Consider the following 17,032-nt stretch of genomic DNA (forward strand, 5'->3'; position numbering starts at 1 on the left):
CCCCCCTACATTTTCCATAATGCTCATGTACTCTGCAGTGTAGGTGAGCATCATGGGAAATGTTACAAAACACCTGTGTTGCCAAGGTTCATCATCACTGACCTAAGCCAACTAAAAAGATGAGTGAGCGCTGTAGCAATCTTTTATTTAGTAATAATTTTTAGTGATTTTTTATTAAATGTTTTGGTTACATTCATCCACAGAGACTGAATGGAAATTTTGTATTGTTCCTTAATTTATATATATTTTTAGCTAAATATATACATACACACTTTAATTATTTCTTACAATATAGCCCCCCCCACACACACACACCTCCCCCCCCCACACACACACCTCCCCACACACACACCCCTCCCCACACACACACACCCCTCCCCACACACACACACACACACACCCCTCCCCACACACACACCTCCCCCCCCCCACACACACATACCTCCCCCCCACACACACACCTCCCCCCCCCCACACACACACACACACACACACACACACACACACCTCCCCCCCATACACACACCTCCCCCCCCATACACACCCATACATACTTCGCTGGAGTAAAGGGAGAAACCCTACCCATTTTCATACTGTACTGCCATTGCACACACACAAAAAATACAAGAAATGGATTACATTCAATAGACACAAAAGATATCTGAATTACATCCAGACAAATATGAAGAAAAGAAAACAAAAAATCAGGAGCTGTGTACAAATGAATAAGCTTTATTGAACATGTATAAAACATCAGTAATCACTCAAGCAGGCATGTGAAATGTCCCCCCCCCCCCCAAAACCCCCAAATCAAGTAATTTTTATTCAAATTACAGTGCAAAGATACAACATATGATGGATAGATAGAGCTTACAATATCCAAAAGTTAAGCAAAATAAGTTGTAGACACCTTAGTATTAAGCATAAAACATACCCAACATACTTTTATGTTTATTGTTTGCATGAGCCTGCCTTTCTATTTAAATGCCATCAAATCAGTAGGACATACAGCTACACAGAGGCATGAAAATAAAAAAAAAAACATGTATAGAGTACATAAAGACACACTTTGCAAAAACTATACAAAACATTTAGAGCATGAAAAGTATTCATCCAACAAAATACACTTACTGCAATATGGGTCCTTAGGCATGCCAGCAAACCCCCCACCCCCAAAAGCAAATTCGGACATAAAGACATGTGGCCCTGCCATAGGCCAAATCAGCTGCTCTTAATCATCCCATTATATAACCTTGGTTAAACTACACTCACCCAGTATAGGAAACGCCCAGCAAAGTAATTAATTGGGTCTGTAGGTTCCTAAACCAAAATCACCAGTTCACTAATGAATGAGTGTTTGGCTGGCCATACTGATCCAAGTTTCTTACAAGTCAACACACATAAGAAATGCTTTAAATAATCTCAGCATGAGCACAAAGTGTCTTTTTCATTTAGACTAATGCCCCTACACACGTTCCGATTATCGTACGACCATCGTACGACAAAAGTTTCGTAGTTGTTGCATGATACAAAAATCGAAAGCAACTCTGCGTACAAACCATCCGACTTTCTTCGTATTATTCAGTGACCAGGTGTATTTTTCGTAGCTACGTATCGGAAGTGATCTATATACGTATGACCCCTGCGTCGTGCAACGTCATCTGACAATTTCCGATCGTATGGTATACGCCTCCGTGTAGAGCTCTACAAGCCAACATTCGGCGTGCTCATTCGGTCGTTCGAGTGCTAGTGTGAAGCTATATCCTAATAATGGAGGACCAGGCACTTCCAATTGCCATCTTGGGTATAGTTGCTATACGGAAGTTGCTTCAAAAGAAGAAACAAAAAAGGAGGACATGGTCCAAACAATGGCTTTGTGACAGAGAAAAGTATTCTCACATGACTCTTCTCAAAGAGTTGAAAGAAAATAATCCTGATGATTATAGGAACTTTCTCAGGATGAATGATGAGTGTTTCCAGACATTACTTCAACTTGTGAGACCATTCATCCACAAAAAGGATACACCAATGCGGGAAGCTATTAGCCCTGAACAACGGCTAATAGCAACATTACGCTACTTGGCGACAGGGAGAAGTCTGCAGGACCTCAAATATTCGACGGGTATCTCTCCCCAAGCACTGGGTCAAATAATCCCAGAGACCTGTAAGGCTATTATTGCCACTTTACAGCAGCAGTATCTTAAGGTACAGTGCCAGTGTCCTCCATATCCTGCTTTCTGTTTCTGTATTTTATTAATATTATTTGTTAATATTTTTTTTTTTCTTACAGTTCCCCACCAATGCACAGGAGTGGAACGAAATAGCCAATGCGTTTCAAGAGCATTGGAATTTCCCAAATCGTGGTGGAGCCATTGATGGGAAACATGTGCGAATTGTTCCACCTGCTAATTCTGGATCTTTTTTTTTATAATTACAGAGGTTTTTTTAGCATAATTATGCTTGCCATAGTGAATGCGAATTATGAATTCATCTACCTTGATATAGGTAAAAATGGCCGTAACTCTGATGGAAGCATCCTTAATCAAACTGAGTTCTATAAGCGTTTGCTGCAAGGGACACTAAACCTACCATCCTGCACTGAAACCTTTGAAGGGCTTAACTTTGTTTTTGTTGCAGATGACGCATTTTCCCTCAATCAGCATATTCTGAAACCTTTCCCCATGCGCAATCTGACCAAACCCCAGAGGGTCTTTAATTATCGTTTGTCCCGGGCACGCAGGGTTGTTGAAAACGCATTTGGCATCCTTGCAAATAGGTTTCGTATTTTCCTCACCTATATTAATTTAGCCTTATATCAAATAGATTCCCTTGTTTTGTGTTGTTGTGTCCTTCATAATTTCCTCCGTAAAAATTCCCAGGGATACATGTCATCTTTGCCATTTGAAAGAGACACAGATCCTTCGTCTCCAATGCCAGGCACCAGTATTCATGCTGACCTTCATGAACACATGGAAGTACTCACCTCCCTAAACAGTGGACATCCACGACTTCCGACCCAAACTGCACGTCAATCTCGCCTGGATTATATGGAATATTTTGTTGGAAGAGGAGCAGTTTCCTGGCAGGATGACATGTGAAGGCCACAATATCACTATTATTCCTGAATTTTCAAGTAGCCATCTTTTTGTACATTATACATGAATAAATTTATTTTTTGGTGTGGACTAAATGTCTGTGTCTTTTTATTTTTAAATATTCGTTTATACAATATCCGATCTAGTCAGATTATATACACATAACATATACAGAACATATACAGTAATAGCCATATTAGCTTCATGAGTGTGTCCTAAATTTAGGATTACAAATAACATGAGAAATTATCATGGGTGTATGTATGTGTGTGTATATATATATATATAGTTTGTATATATACAGTATATATATATATACTGGTGTATGTGTGTGTATATATATATATATATATTTATATATATATATGGTGTGTACTGGTGTGTGTGTATATATATATATATTATGTGACAGGAAGTCAGGTAAATCTGTGGATGTTGTCACAGACAGGAGATACATTTCAACCTGGTTTAGAAAATTCACCAATTACTATAGGGTGTCGGCTGCAGAGGTAAGGATGTTAATTGCCTCATCCTGAACAGCTGATGTCTTTCAACGTCCTAACATCTTTCTGGCTACCTCTGCAGCCGACACCCTATAGTAATTTGTAAATTTTCAAAACCAGGTGGAAATGTATCTCCTGTCTGTGACAACATCCACAGATTTACCTGACTTCCTGTCACATAATATATATATATATATATATATATATATATATATATATATATATATATATACACACTGTATGTATGCATGTATATATATATATATATGATATGCATACGTGTGTGTGTGTGTATATATATATATATATATATATATATAAATATATATATATACATATATATATATATATATATACAAACTCTTTTTGTACATTTGTCAACTACATATATATGTCAAATGAAAGTATTTTCAAACCCACCAAAAACCACGAATAATATATATATATATACACAATTATTTGAGGGGTGAGACAGGCATGATGCATAATGCATGACGGGGTAGCCATCCGACATTTCGTTTGGGAACACAGGCTGCAGGAAAACGGATTAAAGTGAAATACGTCTAATTAGAAACAGTTGTGTGAGAGGTGGGGCGTGGCCGATGCACGCATGCCTACTCTATAAATTAACGAGCAACGCAACGAACGTTCCTGTACGTCACACATCTTTATCAATTGTTTTGTCACCCCGCGATCGGATTGCTGTTGGACCTGTCTCACCTAAAAAAGGTAAATTAGCTTGAGCTAAAAGGAACTTTTTATTCACAAGAAAAAATGAACAAATGTCATGTCATTGTTTGCTGTTTGAAAGTTCGGTATGTTTGCAACATAACTTGTGTTTATTCAGCTGACACAAACTTTAGCTAAAATTAGTTTGACAATACCTCTATATCAGGCTGAAATGCAACATAGCTGAACTTTTTTTTCTTTTTTTTTTAGGAAGCATGACGGACAAATTTACTTCACCCGAATTCCTAACAAAATTTATCGAAATGTATAGGCAGATGCCATGTTTATGGAGGATAAAATCTAAAGATTATTCAGACAAAAATAAAAGACATGAGGCACTCACCAAACTTGTGGAGCTATGTCAAACCATTAGTAGGTCTGCAGACCTTAACTATGTCCGTAATAAAATTGCAAACCTGCGTACAGTTTTTAAAAGGGAACTGAATAAAATACATGAAACCCAAAAATCTGGAGCAGGAACTGATGATGTATATGTTCCTCGACTCTGGTATTTCGAGAGTTTGAGATTCCTAACGGAACAGGTGGATGCCAGAACATCCATTTGTACCCTGTCTAACCTCCCTTCTCTACCATCCACCTCAGCATTTGGTGATAACCCTATTTCTCCTGAAATGGTGTTTGAGGACAGGGAGGACATACTCCAGACACAGGTACCTTATGAATACATTTTTGGCCTTTAATTGTTATTCCTAAAAATAATCCATGCATGCTGTTTGCAGGTAACATTGATGCTTGGGTTTTAATGTGACTATGAACTGCATTTTAAAAAACCAAAAAAATATCCTTTTTATTTTAACAGACAAACACACAGGAAGAGGAGCCAACAGAGGACATTACAAATGAGCCAACTCCCATCATAACGGAGAGCACTCAAATTCCACCTGTGGCTAGACCTCAAAAGAGGAGGAGAATTGAGGATGACACCTCCTCTTTTCTTACCAAGGCAACTGCTGCTCTGGAGAAAAAGCCTGATGAAGCGGATGCTTTTGGGATTCTGACAGCCAACAAGCTCCGCAGAATGTCAGAGGAACAACGGCAATATGCTGAAAAGTTGATGCTGGAGACCATGCATAGAGGCATTTGAGGGGAATTGAGGAAAAATACCTGCATGACCGATTCTACTGCACCATTAGGGCCATTACAACAGCCCAATCCACACCCCAATCCACCCCCAAATCCACACACTGGTCATGGATCTATGCAACATGGTGGTCAATGGCCATACATGCAGCCTGACCATCAACAGCCATCTTGGCCACACGAATATCATTATACCCAATTATAATTTCAAATCTATTCTTTAGATTTTTTTTTTTGTTTACATTTGTGTTTTAGTGAATTTTTGATGTAATTTTTTCTTCAAAATAAACTCCTGTGTGTTAATCAAGCAATATCACCATCTTTATTCTTAAGTGCCATTGATTTGGTCAGTTCACTCTATCAAAATGCCTGTTTAGGAGAGCAGATTGCCCGTTATAGTGAGGTGGGGGGGGGGGGGGGGTTTCACTGATAATCAGCACATTGATTGTCAGTGCAGATCCATTGGGGATGGCCACAAGAAACAACTGAGTTATCTGTGATTGCTCACAATGCCTGTCAATGGTTCCTCATCAGTGCAACTTCCATGTTAAAAATAGTCATACAATAGAAAATCAGAACTAGCTATACCTCTATTTACAAAATTCAAACACAAACATAAATTAAAAGTATAAAACTTTTATTTATAAAATAAAGAACATTGGAACCAGCAGTGTTCATTTTTTTTTTTTGAATTTTTTAAAGGGTATTTTTTTAATATAAACTATAATTTGTCTATAAATCTTTGAGCTAGGCACAACAGGTGCTTGTCTGTAGACTTTCCACCACTCAAACAACTTTACACTTTACCCAACATGTCTATGACGGTATTTATTTTGGTCGTCACAACTTGGCATCGATCAATAATTGATCCAATCTCTGCCTTGCAGGCTATGAGCTAATTCATCAACAGGCGTGCACTGGAACCGGTGAAATGCTGTTCGGCATCAGTCGCCATTTCTACTTCAAAAACAAAAAAAAAAAAGGATGGTAAGGTTTGGTATCTGTGGCATGCAAAAATCCAGAAACATTGGTGGTATTATCAGCTTACCAGTGCTTGTTACATTTATCAGATCCAAAACCACCACCTGGTCTTCTGGATTCTGTGTCTGGCTGCTCTGCTGGGTGTCACCAGTTGTGTCACTATGTTCTTTTGGATGTTTTTTTGTTTTATCTCCTGTTCAAAGATGAATAAGAAACATCAAAGCACACATGGTATGTTAAGTATATGTATGCTAAGTGGATGCATTAAAGTGCGTTACTGCATTGGCTCTACAAGCTCCTATCTATCTACCCTGTGTACTGTAAAAATAGGCCCACACAGTAGACACATTACACTTTACACACACTATACTAGTACGATTATTCGTAACAAACGAACGATATAACCATCCCCAAAAAAAATATATACCATGGTGCCTAAAAATATGTATATTCAAACAAAATAATAAATACTTACTTTTCTTTAGACGTTTTTTAATCTTCATGAACTGATCCTCCTCTCTCAATTTTAGATCCGACCACCGCTTGCGAAGTTGGTCCTTTGTCCTCCTCACCCCAAATTTACTATGCAGAACATGGACCACCTTCTCCAGTATCTTGTCTTTCCTGGCATTAGGCCTCGAGTACGATCCCATTCTCCCATCATAATCCTTGCTGATCAGGATGTCCACCATCTCCACCATCTCATCAAAGGACATATTAGAAGCCTTTTTTTTGCTCCTAGGCCTTGAAGCCTGTCTTTCCTCCCTGTCAGAGCCGCATGACACATGTGTGTCCTCATCCATATCCGCCATATTCATTCTGCCCACAACAGGAGGGAAAAGGGGCGGCCCATATATCATAGTAGGTGTACAAGATTATTGTACGAACACACGTTCCATGCAACGGAACGTTCGTCTAGGTTGACACTTTTTGGGGTTAATTTAAAAACACGCTTAGGATATAAAGTCAACTTACACATTACATGTTCTTACAATTTTATATTCCGTCGGTCTTTACGAAACACATTGGAAACATGTTTCGCAAGCAATATACATTACCGCAAAAAATAACCTGCACAGTGAATAATTATAGTGCAAAGCAAGAACAATAGCAGGCAGCCTTTACATTTATTGATTTTATTATAAGTAACGATGAAACGTTAAGATACATTGGGATAGCATACACACAATTTTCGGTTCAAATGTTTGCAAGGTAGTGTTTACTTTCTCACATCTACTTCCGGATTATTGACTATTTCCGATCATGCGTGGTATTTGTCGAACGACTTTTAGCGTACGCATACTGTACTTAGGAGTCGATTATCGTTCGAGAAGATGTCGTACGACAGAAGTTTTCAGGTTTGTCCCTTCGGATTTTGTTGGACCAACTGTCAGGATTGGCTGTCGAAAGCTGTGTACTAACGATCCGATTATCGTGAGACTAGGTCGAAAGCGAGGTTTGTCGTACGATAATCGGAACGTGTGTACGGGGCATTAGGCTGGCCATACATGATCCAATTTTCTTACAATTTTCTGTCCAATTTTCTTGAAATTTACCTTTAAGTATGTAGTACAAAGGCCTGCCTAATTAGATAGAAGTGAATGTGTTGTTTAGCTTTGACCTTACATTATGTGGTTTGTGGTAGATCTACCAGAAAATTGTACAACAAAAGTTGAACATGTATGGCCAGCCTAATGGGCCATACACACTATCATGTTCAATTTTTGTTGTACAATTTTCTGATAGATTAACCACAAACCACATAATGTGATGTCAAAGCTAAACAACACTTTCACTTGTATCAAATTAGGCAGGCCTTTGTACTACATACTTGAAGGTAAATTTCAAGAAAATTGGACAGAAAATTGTAAGAAAATTGGATCATGTATGGCCATACACACTATAAGATTTTCTGAAGACTTTTTCCTTTAGATTTACCAAAACCAGATATGAGGTCAAACCTAAACACTTTCAATTTGTATGCAATCTGGCAGGCCCTTGCACTACATAGAAAAGGTAAATCTGAAGGAAAAAGTCTTCAGAAAATCTTATAGTGTGTATGGCCATACATGTTCAATTTTTGTTGTACGATTTTTTGATAGATTAACCACAAACCACATAATGTGATGTCAAAGCTAAACAACACTTTCACTTGTATCAAATTAGGCAGGCCTTTGTACTACATACTTGAAGGTAAATTTCAAGAAAATTGGACAGAAAATTGTAAGAAAATTGGATCATGTATGGCCATACACACTATAAGATTTTCTAAAGACTTTTACCTTCAAATTTACCTTTTCTATGTAGTGCAAGGGCCTGCCAGATTGCATACAAATGAAAAGTGATTAGGTTTGACCTCATATTATCTGGTTTTGGTAAATCTAAAGGAAAAAGTCTTCAGAAAATCTTATAGTGTGTATGGCCCATTAGTCTAAATGAAAAAGCCACTTTGTGCTCATGCTGAGATTATTGAAAGCATTTCTTATGTGTGTTGACTTGATGTATATATATCTATATATCTTTTTTTTTTTTGGGGGGGGGGTTGTTGAATTCTGAGTTCTGGGGTTCCACTGCATAGGTTCAATCAATTTGCAAATTCTCAGATTTGCAAGCTCAAACACTGCTATTTTTCAGAGTGTAAAGTGGCTCTATATAGGAAGCAACACTAATATGGCTCCCCACTCAACCAACCAACAAATATATTAATTTCACACATGTACAATGTTTTATTTTTGGGGAGAAGCCATATTAGTGTTGCTTGTCATATATAACAACAGACAGTTGTAGGTAGTTCAGGGATTTGAACACCCAAATACACTGTTGCATGGCAGATGTGCTAACCACTTGGATATTTTGGTCAGTTTATTTAGGGTCCATTCACACTAGTGAGACTTGTCAGGCGACTTGGTCGCCTGACAAGTCGCGGTGGGTCGCTCGCCATTGAATAGTACATGACCCGTTCTAATAGGAGCGACACAAGTCGCTCCGACTTAGAAAAAGGGTCCTGTACTACTTTGGGGCGACCTGGAGGCGACTTGCATTGACTTCAATTATATGAAGTCCCTGCAAGTCGCGCACGCTGTGCACCGCGACTTCACAGGTCGCCCCACCAAGTCGCGTGGCCGCAGTCTGAACGGGGTCTAAATCAAGCTCAATACGTATTTGCAACATTTTTGCAAAACACAATTTACACAAACATAATCACTTTGTTACATTTATTTCATAATATATGCCACTGATAGTTTCTTAGCCTATCAATTTATATTTAAAATACTAATTTTTCACAGAAATAAATGTTTTAAACACCTATATATAATTTCCAGCATGCAGGATTATTTTTTAAAAATTGTTGATTTTATAGTTTCACTAAACTAGGTTAATTATTTGGGAATTGTGGTCTCTGAGGTTTTTTTTTTTTTTTTTTTTGTGTTTCTTGTTATCTTTATACCAAACATACATGCACTGGCACCTTAAAAATTAATATAGTTTGAATCGATTAGTCCATCAAAAAATTTTAATAAATAAAAATTATTTGAGCTTGAATTGGGTCTAAATAGAATATATATATATATCTATATATCTATATATATATCTATAGATATATAGATATATATATCTAAATATCTATATATATATATATATATATATATATATATATATACACACACATATATTGGAAAATTTCCAAACTGCTGTGTTCTATCGAGAGGCCTTAGATTTGTAATTTGACAGTGACACCCGATGGACATTCTAACAATTGCAGACTTTTTAAAAAGCTATCTGTTCACTTTCAAGGCCTTAGATTTGTAGTCTGACGGTGACACCTAGTGGACATTGTAACAATTGCAGCAGCCTTTTTAAATTTATCTGTTCATTTATTAGACAAGGGTGACATCCGGTGGTTCATTTATTTGTTGCAGGCTGGCTTTTTTCTTTTTAAATGTGGGGCTCATTCTTGTGTCTTTTACAGCCTAATTCACCTAGCCAGCAGATAAATTTCAGGCATTTGTGTGTGCCAAGCTGTCCGGCCCCTCGTCGTGCATTTTCCCGGCGCTTTAAAACCGACCTACCTACGTTTACGAAACGCTATTTTTGCAGTCCTTTGAAAGGTACGGGTAAAAGGAATTAAGCTAATGAAATAAAATTGTGAGAGAAACAAAGGCAGAGATGTTTTCTCTTGATTTCACAGAAGCCAAAGCGAGCGGAAAGGACCCGGTCGATTGCCAAAAGGGCCAGGTAGGCGATCAGGTAGCCCTAAGCGCCCCCAGGGTAGCGTAAAAAGGAATAAGGAAGAGAGTCAAACAAAGTGCCCGAAAGAGTCAAGTCCGCCAGCCAGGCTACTTGCCGAAGGTTGACTCGAGTCAACCCCGCGCCGCTCCCGGTTCGCGGAGCCATCTTTCCGCCATGGCGTGTGTTGACCTTCATGAAACCGTCCCCTTTTTGTTTCAAAAGGGTCTGAATGCCACACCACGTTTGCCCTTTAGACAAGCTCTTCTGCTTTTTCAGGTATGTTCAGCGGGACTGTACCTAAGTGCGGTCTGGCACTGCCACAGACATAACAGTTGGTCCTATTGTGCTTATTAGCACTATATCTCATCCACAGACACAGAGATAAACCAATAAAAGAGACAGGGTATACAGGCAAGATTTTAAAGTATGTCTTACCGTATTTCAGAGGTGATCAGTCTCTGCCCTCGTATGTGTTGATTCCTCTCGGCCTCCACTCGATCAGCTGCCTTTGGTTCAGAACCCAAAGTCGCATCTGGGGTGCCAAATCTTTTGGATTGGGACCAAAACAGTTCGAGATTATATCTGTCCCTGGTCTAATTTCAATACGGTGTGTGCACACAGAAAAATCCACACTGACGCCAAGTTCAGAGATAAGATACTTCTCTTTATTAATTTCCTCTTTTTAAGCTTATAAAGCATCAAGACATTCATTCCAGGAAATACTTGTATAGACCTGGCGTAGATGAAATGTAATGAAGAACATATAAGATCATGATTAAATGTATCTATGTGACTATGATTTTCTTCCAGGATATGACAACCTCTATCTTGGATGTAGTCTCCCTGGAGGTGCGCCATCTTGGATTCCATATTGCAGCAGGAACGGAGGCATGGTCTAGCGGCCATTTTGAGTAAGGTAGTAATTCGCAGCAGTAGCATATATATATATATATATATATATATATATATATATATATATATATATATAGATATATAGATATATAGATATATATAGATAAGGCATAAGGTATGCATCATAAGGTGAAATAGGCGTTTCACTATAACCATTGATTATATCCATTACACGTCCACCCCACACGGCATCTAGAGGGAGGACATCTTACTCACCATACCAAGGAACCAGGTGGGACACTCCAGACAGAACCCCTCACTATCGAAATTGGGGGGGCTGTCGACCAGGAGGAATGCTGCTAATGGGGCCAAGACCCGGTCATATGTGACCTCGTGAGGCTTTTAACTTGCAGGCCAGCCAACCTCCAGTTGGGCTATGTTGCGGCCGACCCATCACAGAGCTCTGGTCTGCACGCACTTCCTGGCCAGACTGGGGGGACCACTGGATCTAGCAATCCTGCCTGTTGCCCAGCCTGGCAGCTGATTGTAGATCTCACAGGAAAAGAAACAGGAGAAAAAATGCAATTTAAAAGGAAAAAATTGCCAGAACCAAAGATCCTGGTAGGGAACTAGGTCCTTACTCCTGACTAGGCAGAAAAAAAAAATGAAAGCCTATAGGAGAGAGGGGGATGCATACCAGCTAGGACTGCCCATAGGCATAGCCAAGTCTTCTTTCTGCCTAATATCCTACTCCTGTAGGGGGCGATGTAGCCCTATGGCTCTGAATATGGAGCTCTGTGTCCGTCAATGGACGAAAGAGAAATTCAGATTTTTACATGTATGACAAAATTGTCAGAATTGGCCTGCGGGTTAAGTAGATAAACCCAAACTCCAGCTAACACTTTTTAAGCAGTTACAACAAAAGTATTTTTCTCATTTTGGGATAAAGGTTCTGCATAAATGTATAAAAGCTGACCATCATAAGCACCCCTGTCAGTGTTAAAGGGCTTACCTCAATTCTTTAAACTGCCACTTTTGCTGCACAGCTTGGTCAGTTAGAGAAGTTCAAAAACAAACCTACTGGCTGGATCAAAATAAAGAAAAGGTAAAAATAAAGAAAAGAAAATGCAAAAATCAAAACAAAACAATAAACAAACAAAAAAACAAAGGCAGCCACCACACATAAGAACTGCTAAGTTGTTAGGCAATACACCTTTAACTTCAGGTTTGATTGAACGCTTAGACTGACTCGATTTATTCCAGAAGGTGGATGGGAGAACTCCGTCCCGCACCTGGAACACATTGCTGTATACTGTAAGGGGTGGGGGGATTTACCTTAAATGGAGCATGCAAAATCTGGTGCAGCTCTGCATAGAAACCAATCAGCTTTCAGGATTTTTTGTCAAAACAACTGAACAAGCTGTCAGAAGCAGATTGCTACCAGGCACAGCTGCACCAGAATCTCATTGCAGCACTACATGTGCCAAGATAGACCACAAAAAAACATGGTACAATAGAGGCGGTGGCAACACCAAGGTTATAAAAGGTAATGTAGCGAAAACATGCATTTGTATACATAGGGAAGTGCACTAGAGACAAACAAAGAGGGGCATGCAATATAAAGGCCTAATGCACTTTGGGACTCCTGTATTTAGCTACTGGAGAAGTTCCCTGGGAGGTAATCTTTCTACCTCCCAGATCATGTTTTCCTGCATTTATATGTTGCTGCCCAAGGGCCTATTCACACTGACCTGCACTGTAAAAAGCAGGGTTTTTCTGTGTGGGCAGCTTTCTACTGTGAGGTTTGGTTAGGGGTGTTGTAATTTGCGTTTAAGCACCCCCACCCCCTAATTTTAATGAAATGTCAAAATTACATTTCTTGCATTTCTATGCACTCCAGCATGGCCTTCATGGAGCCTTCAGGTGAGCTCTGGTCTATTGGTGAAAAACGCATAGAGACATTTTTTCACACCGCACATGCTGCAGAAAAATTGTATCAAATACTTACCGTAATTTCCCTTTCCTGACACCAATACATTGCAGCATACACATGATATAGCTCTGCCCCTATATCCACCCACAGGACCTGTTTAAAGTGGAGTTCCACCCATTTTTGGAACTTTAGATCTTTGTAATCCCCTTTAAAATGGCTTTTACCAATGGAAACTTTTTTTTTTTTGCTAGTAAATACCTTAATTTTGGCTTTATTCCCCCTCTCCTCACTTCCTGGTCCGATCGGCGATGACGTCATTCGGCGATCCGCAGTGTCTGCTGGGATGTATTCTACTTGCAGTAGCTGTATCTGTACTGAGCCGTGCCTGCCCCGCCTCCGCCCCGCCTCCTCTCATTGAATTGCATTGTATGAATGTATTAAGGCTGTTCTCTGCCCAGCCTCCGCCCCGCCTCCTCTCATTGAATTGCATTGTATGAATGTATTAAGGCTGTTCTCTGCCCAGCCTCCGCCCCGCCTCCTCTCATTGAGTTGTATTGAGAGGAGGCGGGGCGGAGGCTGGGCAGAGAACAGCCTTAATACATTCATACAATGCAATTCAATGAGAGGAGGCGGGGCGGAGGCTGGGCAGAGAACGGCCTTAATACATTCATACAATGCAATTCAATGAGAGGAGGCGGGGCGGAGGCGGGGCAGGCACGGCTCAGTACAGATACAGCTACTGCAAGTAGAATACATCCCAGCAGACACTGCGGATCGCCGAATGACGTCATCGCCGATCGGACCAGGAAGTGAGGAGAGGAGGAATAAAGCCAAAATTAAGGTATTTACAAGCAAAAAAAAAAAAAAAAAGTTTCCATTGGTAAAAGCCATTTTAAAGGGGATTACAAAGATCTATGTATTCCAACCTATTAAAAATGGGTGGAACTCCGCTTTAAATCTATGAAAGCATGGCTGAGAGCAATCTCCCCATTCTTTGAAGTAAGCATAAAGATCAGAGGGAGGGTCCGTATGCTGCCATGTATTGGTGTCAGGAAAGGAAAATTATGGTAAGTATTTGATACAATTTTCCATTTTCCTGACGCCAACATGGCAGCATACACATGATAAATGATGAGCTTTGAAAGGGAGGGTTTAATGCAATAATCCAGTCTTTATTTAACAGTTAGACATGGACGCCTAAATAGTCCTTCTCCCAAATTCTAAGGTAGTGAGAGCTGCCGGATCCACCCTGTAGTGCCTCAGGAACGTGTGGTGGGAAGACCAGCTCTAGAGATACCCCTGCACGCCCAGGAAGAAGATACCGCTCTGGTTGAATGAGCTCTTACCACCTCCGGAAGAGACTTCCTAGCCGCTCGGTATGCATTATGAATAGTTTTAACTATCCATGGAGATATCGTTCTTGCCGAGGCTTCTTTTCCCTTTAGCCTTCTCGAAGGTAGGACAAAAAGCGTTTCCGATTGTCTGAAGGAGGCAGTGGCTTGAAGATAGGACTTCAGGGTCTTAGGAATGTCTAATTCTTGCAAGTTGGCCTCTGATTCCTCTGGGAATGCTGGAAGCACCAATTCATTGGTGAGATGAAACATAGAGGCTACTTCAGGTACAAAGTGATCGAGTGGCCTCAACACTACTCTGTCCGGAAAGAATGTAGTATAGGGGTCCGTAGCTCCTAAAGGCCTGGAGCTCTGACACACTCCCGCCTGAGGTTATGGCGATCAAGAAGGCAGTCTTCAAGGTGATGTCCTATAGTGAACAGTTCTGCGTAGGGGTGCAAGGAGGGTTTGCCAGAAAATTTAGCACCAACGTCAGGTCCCACTGAGGAAATCTATTCTTCCTAGGAAGGCACAATCTGATCACTGCTCTCATGAAGCGCTCCACCAATGGACTTGCTGCCCATTTTGTTTGAGTAAAGGCCGAGATGGCCGAGACTTGGACTTTTAAAGAACTCAGGCCAAGACCCAGATCTAGTCCCGTTTGTAGGAATGACAGTATCTGTGCAATACTAGGGCTGCTAGGGTCGAATTGACGACCGGTTGCAAAATTTGCGAACCTATTCCATTTCCTGGTGTATATGGCATTTGCAGAGCCCTTTCTGGAGCTTTGCAATGTTTTTATGACTTCTGAGGTACATCCTAATTCCCGTAACCCTTGCCTTTCAATCTCCAGGCCGCTAGGGCCAGCCGGGATGGATTTGGATGTAGGATGCCTTCCTGTATCAGGAGAAGAGGAGTTACTGGCAGCATGATTGGAGGGCATATGCTCAGGTCCATTGCGAGACAGAACCATGGTCTGCGTGGCCAGTAAGGAAGCATTGCGATGACTATCAAAGTCTCTGCCAATAACTTCCTCAGAAACTTCAATATCAGGGGGAGTGGAGGGAAGGCGTAAGCCACATGTGCCGTCCAGACATGAGTCAGTGCGTCCGTCCCCTCCGCCCCTGGGTGAGGGTACCGAGGGAGGAAGCGGACTACTTTGTAGTTGGTTGAGGAGGCTAACAGATCCAGCTGTGGGAGCCCCCACCAGAGGACAATCTGTTTGAAAACCTCCGGGTGAAGAGCCCATTCGTTGGGGTCCTTGAAGTGCCTGGAGAGAAGTTTTGCTTCCATATTCTGCCTGCCTGGCAGATATACTGCCTTCAGATCCGCCAAGTATTGTTGTGCCAAAGCCATTATGGGGCCTAGCTCCGCTAGGAGGGAATGACTGTGTGTTTCTCCTTGAGTTTGGATGTACGACACTGCTGCCATATTGTCCATATGTAGTAGGATTGGACGTCCTTGTATTTAGGGTAGCAGGGTGGTCAATGCCATGAGGGCCGCCCAGAGCTCCAAGATGTTGGAGACCAAACCCTGCGTCGGGAATTCCCATCTGCCCTGGATCTTGTGTAGACCGCAGGTGGTGCCCCACCCTGCTGCGCTGGCATCCGTGGTAACAATGATCCAGTTTTGTGGACCTAACGGACGATGTCTCATAAGTGTTTTTTCGCGCGTCCACCACCAGAGACTTTGGCTCATCTGGACGCTGACTCGGATGGGTTGAGCTAGTCGCAGTTTCCTCCACTGCACTAGAAACCCCAATTGAAAGACTCAGAGTCTCCAATGAGCCCATGGGAGCATCGGAATACACAATGACATGGTCCCCAATAGGCTCATGCATTGGGCTGCTGACATCACTGATGCTGCTAGCGCCTGCTGTACTTTTTCCCTTATTTTGGGGATTTTTTGTCGAGGCAATGAAACTGTGGCATCCTGGGTGTTTATTTGGGCCCCCAGGTAGACCATATTCCGCGTAGGTTGCAGTTGGCTCTTCTGCAGGTTTATAATCCAGCCGAATGCCCTTAAGGTGGACAGGAGCAGATCTCTTTGTTGCTGCAAGAGATCTAGATTTTGGGCTACAAGAATAATGTCGTCCAGAAAGTGATGGACTCTGAGCCCCTTCTCCCTGAAGGGTGCTAGAACTGTAATCAGCATCTTGGTAAAGGTTCACGGGGATGTTGATAGCCCGAAGGGAAGGCAGACAAACTGGAAATGACTGTCCCCTACCGAGAACCTGAGGAATTTTTGATAGTCCTGGTGTATCGGGACGTGTAGGTA

The 17,032-nt window shown here is 41.1% G+C and overlaps 1 pseudogene across 1 annotated transcript; it reads left to right on the plus strand.

The window, feature by feature from the left end:
• Positions 1–1,770: 1,770 nt before the first annotated feature.
• On the plus strand, positions 1,771–3,098 carry LOC309556479 (putative nuclease HARBI1; annotated as a pseudogene). The gene is made up of 2 exons: positions 1,771–2,205; positions 2,291–3,098. The product of its transcript is annotated as a putative nuclease HARBI1 (transcript).
• The last annotated feature ends 13,934 nt before the right edge of the window (positions 3,099–17,032 follow it).

Source organism: Pelophylax lessonae, assembly GCF_965119305.1.
Source record: "Pelophylax lessonae genome assembly, chromosome: 5".
NCBI classification, from domain to species: Eukaryota; Metazoa; Chordata; class Amphibia; order Anura; family Ranidae; genus Pelophylax; species Pelophylax lessonae.